Here is a 17,774-nt window from a genome sequence, read left to right on the forward strand (position 1 = left end):
ATTAAACACTATATTCAGACTGCAATCTCTGGCATGGGTGGGCCCAAGAAGCTCTGAGACTATGCAAAGCTTAAGCTAAGCCTCACCTTGAGCTGCCTCACTTCTTTCACTCTTCCCAAAACATCCTGTACTGGCCATCACTGCAGAAAAGCAGAAGGAGCTTACTGCGTATTCATGGCAGTTCTCTGGCACAACAGAGCAACACTTACTCCCAATATCTACTTCAGTCATTTGTCAATATGTAAACAAGGCAGGAGAAAATGCCAAGTTAACTGATTATAGATGAACCTATGATTTTATAATAAAAGACAGTGTACTGAACAGCAATTTAAAAGATGGCTACAATTCTCATATCCTCTCTATTCCAGGCTTTTGTCTCAATTCAAGGGAAATGTAGGCTTAGGAAAGACATACTGAGGAATCCTGTGTTCTAAGGCAAAATCAAGTACAGATTTTGCTCAAACACCTTGTCAGGTTGAAAACATAAACCAACTTAAAGACAAACTGAAATGTCACATTAGAAGAAAAGGTAAGTGCTACCTTAGCACTAACTAACAAAGGGCTGTCTAAACTATATCACTCTTCTTAATAAAAGGAAGTGTTTCTATTTAGAGTATTAAAACATTTGCACTTGAAAAGCTGAGACAAAGACATGCAATTAGTATGCTTAAATGTTGATATTTGAATTCAGTCTGGTGATGTGTATCAGAATGTCATTAGGCATCTAAACAGGACACGAACACTTCAAGACCACTGAGAATAATGGGTCACAGAGTATGACATGATGCAAGCATGGCAGAGAGCATCAGTGGTAAGTGCAGACAACTGTGCCACCTGGATCAGGCAATAAGATGACCACCACTTTGTTTTATTCCAAGGAAAAAGAACCAACAAAAACTAAGAGGTCTGGGCTTGCTTTAAAAATACTCATCCAATTGAGATGATTTTAGATGAAAGAAAAAGGGAACTGTGTAATTATATACACTTACCTTGACAAATAGAAAGCAATCTGTGATTAGAACGTAGTAATTAGTTACAAAATGCTTCCCATGGATTTAATTACCCATCAGTCTACATGTTTCTTAATTACTTTTATCTCATTGCATCAGTAAAAATTTCTGCCTGGGGCAACTGCCACTCACTTATTTACACAGCTTTTAGTTTTTACAGTGAATATATTACAGCAACATGGCCAAACAATGCTAGAATTACAGTTTAAATTTCATGCATAAGAAATTTCTCCCTTAATTTCCTGGAAATTAAAATCATGGAAATGATTTTCTTAGGTTTGAATTCAGACTTGACTTTATTATCCATGTGTTCAAGAAGTTTCAAAATATCCCGTATGTCATGTAAAAGAAATTCAAAGAAAAAACCACAAGTTCTTAAGTAAAAAAAAACGAACAAAAAAAAAAACAAACCAACACCAAAATACACTGTACTCACATAACTGAAAAAAATGGTTGACAGGCAAACTGTAAACCTAGTTATACACATAACTTTTCAGAGAAATGTAGGAGATTTCTAAATTTGAATAACATTTTCAGACATAAGAACTTCTGAGGAAGTGAAACTGCCTCCAAAACTGCCCTGTTGTTGGTGACATGCTCCAACACATGCACGTCCCCTTCAGTGCCAGTATTAGTTAGGGTCAAGAGATATGATTAAGTCACCCAACCTGCACAGAGTACACAGCTGCTACAGTGATTCACATGGACAGAGAACAATTACAAAAAATGAACCCAAATTTATAGTTGCAGAAGTAATAAGAATATCTAATTTGTCTACACAAAACCTGGAAGGGTCAATTCATTTGCTTGCATTTTGGGTATAGCTACTTCTGCTGTGGTTACACACTTTTTGCTCTGACAACAGACTCTTTGTAGCAAGAACTTTATCTTTGAAACAACCCTTGACCTGATGGGCCCAATACTTCCAATATGAAATAAATAACTACTACACATTGTATACATATTAATAAGGTAATATGCAGCAACAAAACTAATTTTTTCCCAATTGAACTTTTCAGAATCTATGAACAGCAAAAGCATAAATATGGTTTAAGTGGCAAATATTAAAAAGTCCAAATTACAAAAATAAATATGCTTTACAATCAGAAAACACGAGAATTATTCTAGCAAAGAACAAGAGCAAAAGGTAGATTCCTCTAGGTGGTAACACATTACTTCCTATATTTTTCAAAAAAAAACTTTCCTAAATGGCATGCTACTATTTAGAAGCTTGACTAAAACAATGCCTTCTCTGCTGAAAGGGGTTTTTTAGGTTTGGGTTTTTTTTTCTGTGACTATTATATCCTAGCCAACTTTATCTGCCTCTTTATGCCAGTATTTCTGTAATTTCTCTTCCACATTATTATTTCCGATACCATCAATTTCATATTTGCACACATTTATGACTTAATGAAGAAAAAAAAACACATTAAAATTGTCTTTGACATGCTATCTCCCTGCATGCTTTTCTAAATGTTTCTCTATCATTTTAAGTTTAATTTTTTAAAATGTAAAGTTATCAAAAAAGGCAATGACAGATACGCCTTTAGTCAAATTAATTCAAGTGTCTGTAAAAGACTGCATCTCTTATACTATGTTTTTATTTCTAGAAAACACACCAGCTTAGATTTATTTTCTCATGCATATGGGTATCAAAAATGTTTCCATGAGAGTAAAGGAAAAGGGGTTAGAGTATAAGCCTCTAGCAGGAAAAAAAGCAAAGTCAGTCCTTGCATAGCAGCAGAGATGCTCATGGCAAAGTAGTAGTCAACATCAAAAGCAACCTTTGAGGACCTGGGACACCTCACCTGCCTGACACAACATCATCCCTTCTGCCCGGCTCCTCTTACACCTGGCTAGCAGAAATCCCAGGTTACCAGTGCAAGTCTGAAAATACATGTCTCAATCCTGTCATCAAAAGCCAGATTTTCCGCTTAGCTTTAGTATTTAAAAATCAATGAGTAAAGTAATCTTAATGTGCAAAAGTTGCAGGTCTGTTGAATTATTAATAAGCAATACAACTGTAAATGCTTTTGTCCACCATTCTTCAGTGCACTTGCAAATGATTTCAAAATGAAAGGTGCTGAAGCATGAAGATTGTAGGCAGCCATTGCTTTTTGAAATCACAGTGCAGGGAATTGGTGGAATTCTTGCCTGCCTGGGTTATAATCAGACACTGTGAACTTTCCTTGAAAGCAGACTTCAAATTCACAGGGGTCCCCAGCCTTCAATCAAGAAAATGCTTGAAACGACCTCCATCTGCCATTTTAATGTATTCTTTCCAAAGACTTCCATAAATATTTAATATAAGAAACTCACTGTTTAAACACAATGAGTAGCTTGTGAAATTAAAATTGGCTGACGGATTACACGATATAATACACAGTAAACAATGGTAGAGAAACCATAGGCAGAGCCACACTTTCCTTCTGCTCTTCAACTAAATGAATCAGAAAGGAACGTGAAGGCAAATTTCATGACACCCTTATTAAAGATATAGCAAGCCTTGTACAACAGCCTTAATACAGAGCATGTTTCTAATCTCATATGTGCACAAGCACACAACAGACGCTTGCCTGTCAGCTGGAGAGAAGACATACACAGAATCTTTTTTTTTTCCTGAATCGCTTCTTTGCAAGGCAATAAGCCTTCCTCCCCAGCCTCTTCAAAGCCCTACAGTGACAAAGCTGGGAAGACAAAGCTCTGTCCAAGATTTTAAGTTGGGGCTTAAAAGGGGCATAATTAAACGACCCAATTTTGAAAAACACAAGACATCATATGACACTAAAACCATAGCAAATGCTTTGCAGGCTGCCTGACATACAGCCTCAACCAAATCACACTTAGACAACTGCATTAGCAAATCTGTCAACAAAGCACATCCTAGCATTTTTTTTTCACACATTTGCACTTTCTGGAAAAGCGGTGGTAGGTAATTTACAAAATTCCCAAATTTAAACATCCACAGTGAGCTTAGCAGTGTGTGCTGCTTGCTCTGTGTGCCTGTGTCTGATATTTACATATAGATACATATACACACATATACAGGAAAAGATATAAATTTATGTTTACCCTACCACATTCACTATTTTGACTCTCTATAACATCTGAAATACCTAAACATAAAAGCACAAACATTAAAAACATTTGTCTGTTTTCAACCCAAAATCACATCTCTTAAATATTTCAAAATACGTCTCTGGTAACATAACATAAGAATGTACTTTTCCACTCAAACCTAGAGTGTTGGTTTATCAGTATTGCTTCTGAAAAAAAAATAAAATAGTTCTTTTCCAGAAAACATTATGTCCTTTTTAGAAGAAAAAAATCCCCAGCATATGTAGGAAAACAATTCGTACTCCTAAATGGAAATGTATACCTAGATATACATGAAGACACAAATATTGAAATTCACTGCAGAAACCAACCCTAACATTTCTTATATGTGTGTGTACATATATGTGTTTGTATATATATATATATATATATGTATTCATATGACACATATATTACATATATACATTAATTGTTTTGAAGATTACTCAAATTCAGAACCTTGTAATTCTGTGAAAGCACCAATAAAAACACATACAGTAATAAAACACTGTAACTACAGTCCTAATTTTTATAGTAACCTTATATACTTGCTTTTTAAATAAATAAAAAATTAATTTTAAAGCATATGAATTTTAGGAAAACAAATGGCTCTACTAGATGTAATTTTTTATTAGTAGTATTTTGATTCCTGCTTACCTACAATATCAGAAGAGGCTCCTTTTCTCCTTTTTGAAACCTAAAACTCCATTAACAAGTAACCAAATTTTATTATAAAAGCAGTTACAGATCAAACTGATACCTAAGCATTACCAAACTCAAGTCTTCCCAACCGAGCTGTCAAGATCTAAATCCTTTAAACTGTAACTCGTTATAAAATTTACACTTCATATAATTCTAAATCTCAATACATTTAATTTTCTCAACAATTCACAAAATTTCACAAAAATTTACTTTACTCTCTCCCACTCTGTCTCTCTGGATACACACGTACCTGCTTCCAGAAAAAGCTCACTTCGATTATTACACCAAATACATTTTCTGTACAATATGCAAACCAAAGGTTTTGGAAACTTGGTGGATGGTCCACTAAATAAGGTTTCTAATCACTCTTGATTCAAGGACATAAAAACTAACAAAAGAAATCCTACTGCACATACTTCAAAAATGATTCCTGGTTCCCTCACACATACATCATTATACATACCTATGATGACATATCTTTAATAGATAGCAGTTTCTGACAGACAGATGAAGGTGTGACAGGGCCCAAGAGGATAATCAAGACAGCATTTTAAATCCCTTAACAATTTTCAGTTCAGCCAAAAGATTCTAACACAATACAGAGCAACATGAAATGATGGGAAACGTCTGTTTTTCCCAGTTTTATTCACAGGCCCATATTGATGGGCTGTTGGTCAAAAAAAAAGGAGAAGGGAGATATTAATCTTTGGAAGAAGGAGAATAAAAAAGAATAACCCTGAACATGCAGAAAAATTGAGAGGAGACAGAGTAGGAGGAATGCAAAAGGCACAGAATAACAGAGGTCACGAGTTTGGTGTTTCCGAGTGGCTCAGAGTACTAAATCTGAATTTACTGTTGACCTCAGAGAGTAAAAATGTTCTCCAGTTGTTCAGACCCATCAAGCAGATCATAAAAATTAAGATCTATAGAGATGCTCCTACTTCTAAGGGCAACTGCTCTTTATCATCTTCACTGCAATTAATTCAAAATACTTTAAAAAGTCCATGAACTAGGAAATTACTGCTTTCAAGAACAGATTACAACATTAGATAGCAGTGGCTTAATTTGGATTGCTGACAAGAAAATCCAGAAAACTCATTAATTTTATAACAGATACAACTCCTTATTTCATTACCTTGTTAACGTTTTTTTCTGCTTAATGTCTTCTTTTTGGAAGAAGAGCCTTGCTTCCCCCTCATCTAAACCTAATAATCTGGTCCAACAAAACCACTTAGCTACATTCATTTGGAATGAGTTTCCTGTAAACTGGTAATAAGTAAGTATCTAGCTATAACCACCAATGCACTGACACTCAAAAAATACACAAGTTTTAAATGCCAAAGAATATCACTTATAAATTATTTCCTTTTCAAGATATTTATAAAACAGTCAAGAATTTAAGCACCAGGAATAATTAAATTGTGTTTTTTCTAAAAAAAAGTTACACTACCTAAACGTTTATTAACTTTTCCTTCCTTGTAAGTGACATATAGAAACATAATTTTGGAGAATTAAGCCATTGTATCACTTTCAAAAATTAACAGACAAACCAAACAATGCTCCCAAATGATTGGCCTGCATTAAACTGAAAACTAGGTTTATTCTCTTGCTGGTAGAAATCTTCTGCTTTGAGAGAAATGAAGACTGATAGTGGAGGCACAAATTTTGGCATTCTCACAGCTGGCAGCATGGGCCAGTTAAAGAAGTGGTGCTCCATAATTGCTGTTTTAAGTAAGTGGTGCCCACAGACAATGATTTAAAGAAAAAGCAATGCTTAAACACTAAGCTGCAGTTACTTTTATGCCAAGTTAGAGTAAAATAGCTGGACTACTGCTATTAGTGGGACACAGCCATCATAATTGACCATATACCATGACTGCACCCTTACACAATTCTGCCAGTCCAAAGAATTCACAAACATTACGTTATAGACCAGAAAGGGTGAATTTCCCCATTTATAAGAAGTTAGAAAAAGTAGATTCAGTGGTGAGTCAAGGGACAGAAAGCACCTAGGTGGGCAGTGCTGTGCTGAAGGTGGTGCATCTGTCTTCCAAGAAGCCAAGAAATCAAAAAAAATCAACAAAGCTCAAATAAATGCTTATTTATGAAAAAATCACCAATAGTGATGAAAATTAAAAATGGTACTGAATACAAAGAATATCAAAGGCAAAGGCATTTGTTGGTATTCTCAACATCCAAAATGTACTACATCTCTCTCAGATCAACTGGAAAAATATATATTCTGAAACCTATTCCTGCCTGAATAGTATAAGGTATCTATGAAATTTTGCTGACTTATGAATCAAAGTCCATCTTTTTCCACCAGGTCAATATCCAGGACAGAAATATTTTATCTGATTTGTGGAATAGCAGAAGCCTTCAACAGGTTTATAAATCCACAATACTTAGTATCTTAAAATGATGTATTTTGTGAATGAAAATGATGCTAATAAAATAAATTTTCAAATAGACTTGGGAATAATTACCAATAAAAGCAATTGAAATACATTATCTTCAAAAAAAAAATAGAATTTTGTATAAATAAAAGTTGCCATTGAATAGTTTCTGCTTGAAACATTTTAAACTGAGCAAACAGTCTCCCCTCCCCCATCCTTTTTAATTAATGTTTTCAATGTACCACTCACTTGGAAAAGTGACCTTACTTTTACCCTGCATCTCCCTCTGGTGGCTTCCTTCTCCATCTATTTAAAAGCAATTGTAATAAGTAGATTCTTCTTCCTTGTTCTAAACCAAAACACATCCTAAGTTTCAACTATTTTCATCCCCTCCTCCTTTCACTAAAACTGAACTAACACAACTAAACTCAAGCTGTCTAACGCATGTCTCCTTTCCCCGCTGTCCTTGCCAAGCCACCTTTGTTGTTTCTCTGTCTCTTCTTTGTCTGGCCATTCCTTCAGCCATATCCTTGAACACCCATCAGTTTTCTGAGATAGGGAATTAGCAGAATTACAGAAATGTTCTTCAAATGTACATAGTGCAAACATTAATGCTCTCTAATACACTGTAAATATTTCCTTATATATCAGCATTACTAGTTGTCTTCTGATGAACTTGAACTACTGGGATTTACAAACCTGAATTTCAAGTACTCCCATAAACCGGTGAGTATAAGACAAAAAAACAGGTAGATCTGCAACAAAACGTGCAGTTTTTACTGATGTATTTATAAGGAGAGATGTTGGAGAAAACAGCTCTCAAAAGACTCGATGAGACAGTAGCAGCTCTCGGATTTCTAAAGGTTGACATCCTTTGAATATACAGACACACACACTCATGTAATGTAAAATGTAAATCTCAATTAGTATTGAAAACTTGCTCCTACAACAAATAAAAATCATCAACCAGTGCACATAAATATCAAATTTGCTACATTTCATGATTCTTTATCTGGACTGTTTTAGTTTTTTTGTCCTTCTAGTGGCCATTTTTCCATCACTACTTTTTATATGCTGAATAATCCCAACGATGCCTGATGTTCTTTGAACTTTAAAAGAATAAAGCCTAAGTTTTGAAGGGCACTGGGTAGTGTTCTGAGAGGCTCTCTAGTATTTATACCATTTTTAACTATTAATGGTTTAAGTCGGTAAGCCATTACAGATGGTTCTGAAACTTCTTTCCAATGCCTCATTTTCCTTAACTTGGTTACACTAAAACCATTTGCTTTTCATAACACACACAAATAGTTTCTAGCTCTGAAGAGTCACTTTAGATAGTTAAATGATTCCTCGGAGGCTTACATGGCAGTAGAGAGCAGAAACTGCTACTGTAGCAAAAAAGAAATACTTTAGAGTGTTAGATGAGGAACTAACTACACAAGTTGTTTCAACTCAAGGAGAAACATTCAGGGAAAATATTCATCAAGTGGAACATGAGAGCTTTCCTGGCTTCAGAAGAATACAGAAAACAACGGAGAGAAAAATGAAACGTGTTGAAATGATTACACAAAGTCTTTTCAAATTATATGTAACATTAGCACCATCCTCCTCTCTCTTTTATAGTCCTGAGACACACGTCAGTGTACCAGAGAAGCATCAATCACCGAGCAAGAGAAAAACATAAAACCTATCAAACTGTAGGGTGGTCTTTTCTCAGGAAAAATGTCAGAGCATTTCGCTTTGATCTTTTTGGTTTTTTTTCTTTCAGAAACAGACCAGGAAAACTTCTCCACCCTATAAAAATAATAAAGCACAAAGCCACACAACTTTCCAGTCCAGAAAATAATCTCTAATAAAAATGTTTCTTTCCAATGACACCAAGTGACAAATTAACATTAAAAATGCTGGATCACAAATGTAACAATCAATTTCATTTGAAAGCAGAAATTTCTGCTTTGAGCATTGATCAGTAAGGAAAAGGAAATACTGTTTTAATAATGACACCAACAGACTAATTACACATCTAATTTTCAGTGTCTAAAAACCTACAGACTTCATTGTGTCATGTCCAGAAGCCTGTAAATTGAATATAATCAACACTATAATTAAGATTTCAAAATAGTCTTTATTGTAAGAGTTTGCCTTTGGTAATTAATTACTTTCCAGGAAAAAAATAATCTTCTGGGATTAAATGACAATTTCACTCAGGAAAAAATCCAACACAAACACACACACACATTTTCTATAATTTAAGTAAACCTATATGTTCTGCATAGAAAACAGACTTCTGAAAGTTTTTTTCCTCAGCTGAAAAGCAGACTATGACCCAATAATTTCTTAGCAGCTCGAGAATACAACTACTACATTTTAGTAAGAAACTGGCCACAGTTTTCTAAACAGAGAATACTCTGATGAGCAGAAACCTGGAATGCCAGCAGACACTTCTGGAACCTACAACTAAACTTTAACTGATGAGAAATACAAGTCAAATGCACATTTTCGATGAAGCATGTAGTCTTGAGTGTGATGGGCAAAGTTTGAATCTTTAGTCAAAATTCAAGTCTTTCCCTGAAGGTTTTTACCCAAGTTAGGTGACTATCAGAATTTTAGAGCAAGAAGTCAACTCTAAAAAGAATTGGTCCCGAATCCTTATATGTCTACAATGAACTGGGAAAGCAAACCTCAGCATCTAAGTCTATGTAACATCCACATGTTAAGAAACAGCTAGAAATCCAATTACTGTTCTGGATCTGTATTGTATTGAAGGCATTGTAGTAAATGGGTAATAGATCGGGAGAGTAAAATACAAATATATAGAAGCCACTTTTCAAAAATCTGTATGTTAACTTCACTGTTAAGTATTTGCAGCACCTCGCAAAAAACATCCTCCGCCACAGAAAAAGAAACAACCAAGAAATTAACTCCTGAATTTTCAAAAGTTTATTTTCCTAATACTAGAATGCAGTTAGATATGCATAAGCGTTTCTTGTTATGTAAAAAAGTAAATGAAACATTTTAATTGTAAAGGTTTTCTCCCCATTCCAGGCTTTAGCAAATAAAAGTCCAAGTCACGCAAGTAAACCAGGGAATGGTTAATGACCCAATATTGAATGAAATTTCCCTCTTTGAAATATATGGCCATTAGAAGTCCCAACACACTAATAGTACACATATTTCAAAACCATATTTTGACAAGAATTAATCTTACCATATTTTTCTTCTACACAGAAAAGATTTTTACTGTGTGACTATTAAAAGAGCCTGTCATTCCTGTGCCATAACTGATCTATAAAGGTATTCAATCACCTGATCCTCAGTGAAATTAAAAAGCAGTTGCGGTAGGTAGGCATCTAAATGCCTTTATGGGTTACGTACTTCTATATTTTCTTGTTACTAGACACACAGAGCTAGGTTGATTTCACTGAAGGTGCATAAATGATATAAGCAAGTAACAGAAGCCTGAAAGGTAACTAAAAATGTTGGTGTAATTATGGATCCAATGACATATTTTTTCCTATCCAAACTAGGATATAAACTGCTAACTTAAAGCTCGGATAAGGGTGAATATGATCAAGATTATCCCACAATATTAGTTCCCCATTCCTCCATTCAGCTGGAAAAAATTCAGGTCCACGTGGCTGAGGACGAATGCTCAGTTTGGCAAGGAGAAGGGTATCCCCTATACAACCAATACATTGGCCTCATCAGGTTTTTTTAGAGTCCTTTGAAACTGCTGACTCAACATGGCAAGAGCATATTGTGTCCAGTAGCTCAACTCTGATTAAAGGAATTATGAGCAACATAAGCAACACAAACAATATGAAAAGTAGCAAGTCAATACCCAACCTCAAAGGAATGAGGCTGAATGAGGCTAAAGTCTGATATAGTTTACATGCAAATATGGAAGAACTATAGAAATACTTATTTCAGAAAATCTAACAGCTCAGCAGATCTGTAGTAAGAAGCCTTTCCTATTTATCCCTCAAGTATTTTAAATTCTAGTTGGGTGAATAATTATCATCTCCAGATAAGGCATTTTACCTCGGTAGAAACAGAAAAGTACAGAAAGTGATGTAATTTCAAGAAGTCCTTTATGCTTGCAGGAGAAGCCCATAAAATTGCTCAGAGACCTCTACAGTCAGCAGTACAATCACATGAGTTCTTGATTATGTTCTTGAAAATTAAAAAAAAAAAACGTATAGAATTCAGAAGCAGCAGGAGATTTACTCCTGAGCCAAGGAATCTTCAAGCAGACTCACAGCACTCCAGCAGAAACCCTCCTTCTGCTAGTCAGAAAGAGAAAAGAAAATGCCAGAAAAGGAAAATTTAGAATGAAAAATGCTTGTGGCAACTGCAATTTAAAGTGGAATAACAATAACCTGGACGGCAGTACAACTACCATGCATTACGCACAGCTGCAGAACTCCTGAAGACCACACAGAAAAATAGAAAGAAGGGGGTGGGCTTATGGAACTGTTGCCTACTAAGCATAATCTCCCACATTTAAAAAAACCACCCCTGCAATAAGCAGTCACAAAGTCTGAGCAGTTTATTGACAGAAAATAGCAATAGATACAATGCTTCTGTCACAAGTTCCATATGTTCTTATCAAAACTCTACTTACTTCCCAAAAATCAAGATTTTACTATTTTGGACTACGAGGGAAGTCTGGACCACATAAAGCTTTTTAAACAAAATCTTGATGTTAACTTGAAAAGTAATAAATGCTATAAGCATTTGCAATTTTAAGAGTTTACCAATTATCAATACATGCCTTCTATAGAAATTATACTAATCGAAATGCACAAGAAGAACAACAATAACAACAAAACGGCAAAGAAATTCATCTATCTATGCAGTATATATGTAAATGCAATCAAAAGTGTATGTGCTCTGTCAGGACTTAGACAAATATCAGTTACCTCATCCACTGTAATTTTCATTTGTGAGAAAGTCAGCCCAAGGCAGAGGCAAGTTAATTCAATTTAGATTCATCTGCAACAGGACGGTCTGAATTCTGTGTCTGCCTATGATACAGTGAAGTTCTAGCAGTTCTCACAGATGTAAAGCTAATATATTTCCAGAGAAACAACAAGAAGATAGTTACATATAGACCAACATCTTAGTTATAGCTGTGAAAACCTCATCTTATGGAAACAGAAATCTTAAATCAATGCATTTAATATTAAAGGTTAACATGAACTTTATGAAGTTTAAAATACTGGAAAATGGAGAAAGCTATATATTACATACACTGCGCTTTTCTTATGCTTATTAGGTCTTATATTAGCTGTAATGAAGTATTTTAAGGTAATGATGATAGAGTTATGATTTACCCAAATAACTACACTAAAGTCAGACACCCCTAAAGAGGATCATGCAGGACTGAAGCCTTCAGCAGTCATGAGTGGTTTATACCGAATCTTTTTATTGCTGTTTCTATTAAAATTACATTTGCATAGTTGTATCAGCTGGTTTGGTTTTTTTAGTGCAGCTAAAAACATGTAGGGTTTTTTCTTTGTTTTCAACCATATAAACATGGTACTGACAAGGACTTATAACATCAGTTCAAAGGACATAATAAAACCTTTAAAACTAAAAGGTGTATAAAGAAAGACTGTCTCTTGAGATCCAAAATAGTACACCAAAAAACTATTAGCCATTACAAAGTCTACTCTGTGATACAAAACAGATGACAAATTAAGTCCTACCCAATCTGCTTGCCGCTACGGTTTCTATATTCTCTTGTTCAAAAGCATTAGTTGCAAATAAAGAATATTAATAAACATAATCTCATATGAAAACTTGGGGGGAAAATGATTGGACAGCCATTATTTTAGATCTAAATGCTTTCAAAATACTTTTAATTTGAAGCTTGCTGTACAAAATCTGAAAACGTCAATTTAGTGGCTGAGGCCTTTTATGCAAGTTAAGCAGTGTTGCCTTTGCTAAAGAAGTACCAACAGAAACGTTTCTGCAAACAACTGCTTTCACTACATTCATCAGTCACTCTGAAAAGTTATATGTTAAAGAAGCTTCCCACTGGCATACCAGTGCCATTGGAATTAATAGGTCTGTACTGTATCACCTGCAATGGTAGCAAATAACAACACTGTCAGTGAAAGCCTGTCAATACTGGCAGAAAACAAACCCACACAACTTCAAGTGAAACCACATCCTTAAACTCAAGGTTCAAGGAAAGCAAAAAGAGCTGCCTGGACAAGAAAAGGAAAACAAAACAAAACAAAATAGCAACAAATCATCAAAAAACGTGCTAATAACTTTGTAATACTCTGAACCACAACAATTTAAATACCAGCACGCTCTAAACAAACAAGTAAATTTTTTGCCGTCTGACCTACAGCAGTTATTCACAACTTACCCTACTAGAAGTAAAACCTGTTTACATGTCTGGTGTCTGAGACAAATAGGAAATGAGTTGCCTTCCCATATTTTCCAGTAGTTATGGAATTCGACAGCAGTCAACTATGCTTTCTACCAGCGGGCTTATATACTTCAGGTTTTAGGACATATGGATACAATGGAACCTCACTATATATTCAAACAATTCCCTGTGGTTTATGATAGACAGTGTGCATGATCCTTGCATAGTTTTAATAAATTTTAAAGTTTGGATAAAATAAATTTGCACCTAAAAATGGATTGTTTTAGATGCTAATCCCTGCAGCTACCCCTAACAAACGCCTCGCAATGAGTTTTAGCATTTGCACAGGGAGATTATCACAGTATGCTCCTTGACATAGCAGAGCTTGCAGTAATAAAAAACAAAACACGTCTTCCCCTTCTCCCTGGGGGTGTGTTGGATTCTGAACCATTAGCAAATACAACTCCATTATGTGGGAAGGAAGTGGGAAATGGTGGTGCTCCGCAGGTGTTCAAAAATACATTTTCAGTAAGGGAGCAGATGCTTGAAAAGAAACAATTCAAGTAAGCACATGGCACCATAATCAGTCTTACTACTGTATTTGAAAGCAACTGTCTTCCTCTCAAATATACAAGTTACTCGGTTTTGGCATCACACGTATTTACTGCACCTGCAAGTGCTTGAATATATTACACTTCCACATTTCAATGTACATTTTTTTTAAAGCAACAGGACACAACATATCACAAAAAATGATGAACAAGTCACGATCCTGACCACAATAAACCTTAACAATTCACGTGGCACAGAGAGTTGCCTAAAATACATTCTAATTTTCAGGCTTTAATGCCATTAATGTATACAGAATGAGGTGTAATAAAATGCCATTACCTTCATTTTAGATGTTTCTGCTACTTTATATTGCCAGATAGCATTTGCTTGTTATTATACTCTGAATATGTGGAACAGTCATTGTTACAGAACATCTTGGTTCAATTCATCTAGAGGAGCCAACATATCCAGACAGAGCCAAAGTGCATTGCCTCATAAGTAAGTGTAAGGAAAATTAAGGTCTTTCACTGCAAATGTAAACCCAAAAATCCAAAATTTTTAAATCCAAAACTGGATCATTCAAAAATGCTGAGTAAAACAGCATTTAAGATATCCCTTAGGGGATATCTGAAACAAAATCATAACTTAAGTGGCTGAATTTTCTTATCGGTGCATTTTTCTTTTACACAGAGACAGGACCAAAAAGTTACAGGATAGCACCATGCACAACTACTGCCTTTTAACAAAGTTTCGTTTTCTTCTGAATCCTAGAACTTGAGGACTTCTAATTAAGACATTTAGAAACTCTGACCAAATCCTCAATTAGTGTTAAAGGTATCTAAAGGACATCTAAAACTGTTGATTTATGATTTAATCATCTAGCATTGGTCTAATAGTTCCAGACGATGGGTTAAGAACTGAACAGCTCAGAAGACTGAACTGTCGTCTGTCTGCTTATTCACAGGTGGCCTTTGCAGGTGAAGAGAGAAGGGTATGATTGGGCCAGAGTCAGTCTGCCTCTTGTCATACTGAATTAACATTTAAGGAGAGATACCAGTCTCCAACTGCTATTCTGATACTTCTCATGAATATCAGACCATTGTTTTGCTTTTTAAAACTGCTTAATGATTTTCATAAGAAGCAATTTTTAACTGCCTTAAAACCTGTTTTATATTTTACTCTTCGTAAATGAAACATTTTCTTTGCCTGCATGCATGTAGATTCTTTGCATTAAAACCCCCCACTTTTTTATTTCCCCTCAGGTAGTACACCCTATCTAGGCAGGCAGCTGTCTTTATGCTAATAAAAATCAATTTTGACTTGAACCAGTTCCTCCTTCCTTTTTCACTCAGACTAACAACATAACCCCAAATGGAAAGTTAACTTCCTTATCCTTCCCTTTCTAGGCTTGTTTTTTTTTCCACGTTCTCTGGGGACTCTGTTCACCATGACTGTTCCCTAGAGCAGAATTCAATGTCAGAACAGCTGCTTCTTTTATCTATTTGAATTCCTCAAACATCCTAAACCATTTTCGCTCTACCCTGATTGTTCAGATATATTTCTAATAGGCCTACAAATAACACTATCAACTTGAGAGTAACTACAGAACTCTTTTCCAACCTGTTAGGCTATAAAATAGATACTGTGCTACCAGACCAAATTTTCACCAGGTTCCAACAATCTTTCAGCAGTGACAACATTTTAATAGGTCCGTATTCTTATTTCAAAGATTTCTATTTCAAAAGTCAGCATAGCTGTTGGATTTTCCAGATAACTCTTCTGGTCTGTCTGGGTTCTTTACTTGCATCTGCCACTCACATTTACTCTACCCAAAATCAGTTTCTCTCAGATGTTATTCATATTCTGAAGGACATAGTAACAAACACACCAGACAGGTTTGATAATCTAGGCCATTCACTGCTTGTTACTTCAAAATCCTCAGTTTACAATGCTCTCAGAAGTTCAAGGAAGCTCAATAAAGACACAGTGTGTTTTGACTTAAATTTATTCTCATCATGGCTAATTACAGTTATAGCTCCTTTAATATATAAATGATGCACAAAATCCTACAGAGTCCCAGCGATGAAGAAATTAAAATTAGAAATTTCATTACGTTGAAGTATAATGAATTCTCTTGTGGTTTATCTGCTCTCTACACTTAACTATTCCCTAAACAGTACTATTGATATACAAACACTTCGTACACAACTATGCCTTAAAGAAAAAAAAAGTTGTAAAAAGAGGGTGCCCTTTAAAAGTCAACATTTACTAAACCATAGTACTGACCTACAGTGGTATTTCCTATGCTTGGTACACATAGTGCAGTAATATATTTGTATCTTAAATTTTCCACTCTAACTGTTTATCATTAATGTACTTCTGCTTCATAAAGGGAGGTAACAGCAAGAAAGTCTCTTTCTGCCGTTCAGTATTGATAACACAGCAACCACGGTCCTTTATAAAAACAATAAAGTAGTATTACTTTCTATTCTATTCTCTTCACCCTTTCACCTATTGCTACACCGCCGCAAGCCACACAAAGGAGTTAATGTTTTCTAAGTTAAACAACGGGCTCTCTGCTTATCTGAAAACTTAGAGTGGTGCAACTTCCAGCTACCTCCGAGCAAGCACAGTGCCCTAGCAACCCTGCAAAATGCGAGGGCTGCAGGTTTAAGTCCTGTCGCGTGCCTTTGAGCGAACATTCCCAGTCTGAGTAGGCATCGCCAGCACCCTTCCTCCCCACTGCCTACTTGCACTGTAAACTGTGCTTCAAAACAGCTAATAAAGCCAAGCTGCATAAGGGGGGGGGGGGGGGGAAGCAGATATTTGGGCCAGGGCCAGGCCCACCTACCGGATAATCCCGGTTCACATCCGACAGCTGTTTATACTTACCTGATGTGTGGCAGGTGCAGGACAAAAGGGTCACACAGCCCTGCAGCACCTGCTGCCTCCACCCCTGCCCAGGCCACCCGGCAGCACCCAAGCACCTTCCAGCACCTCAGCCTACTCCTGGCAGCAGGTCATGGGGAGCATGGTCCACCACCCTTGCCACCGGGCTGTGCTCCTCTGAGTCAGGGAGGCCCTGTGGAGAGCAACCACCATCCTGCCCTTGGTTCACCAAGGGCAGCAAGGCAGCTGGGGAGGCAGCCTGAAGGCTGAAGACGCCCAGCTGAAGGAGCTTGCTCAGCTTCACTGGTTCCTGCTGCCCAATTTGGGACGGGGCACAACCCCATCTCACCAGAGGGGTTCCTCCACTCAACACACTGGCTGAGGCAGCTCCCCACACTCTACACTAAACACTGCCATGCAGGAAGTACCAGCCCACCATGGCCCCCTCAGTGCCTCCTCCAAAACACACTTGGAGAATTGCTCTGGCTGTGCAGAGTGAAAAGCCAGCTGCTGGTGCTCATGCGTTTCTTTTGGCTCAGTCTTAAAACCCTCAGAAGGTTTTTTGATTTAATTTGCCCAAAGTGCACAGTGAGCACAATTTTTGGAACAAGTCCTCAAGAAAAAAAGAATAATAATTTAGGTCCAACAGTCAGAGGGCTGGAGATGTCACTACTCTTTGTTCTAAGACAGCCATTCAATCATCATTGTGTTGTGCTCATTTTGGTGCCCCTTTAATGCAGTGTG

The 17,774-nt window shown here is 36.2% G+C and overlaps 1 protein-coding gene across 1 annotated transcript in view; it reads right to left on the reverse strand.

Moving 5' to 3' along the window:
* CDKAL1 (CDK5 regulatory subunit associated protein 1 like 1) overlaps positions 1-17,774 on the reverse strand; it is a 406,851-nt gene that overhangs the window by 178,671 nt on the left and 210,406 nt on the right. The window lies entirely within an intron of this gene.

The sequence above is a fragment of the Manacus candei genome, unplaced genomic scaffold (genome assembly GCF_025592945.1).
Source record: "Manacus candei isolate 608988 ecotype Guabito, Panama unplaced genomic scaffold, ASM2559294v1 h1tg000049l, whole genome shotgun sequence".
Lineage (NCBI taxonomy): Eukaryota > Metazoa > Chordata > Aves > Passeriformes > Pipridae > Manacus > Manacus candei.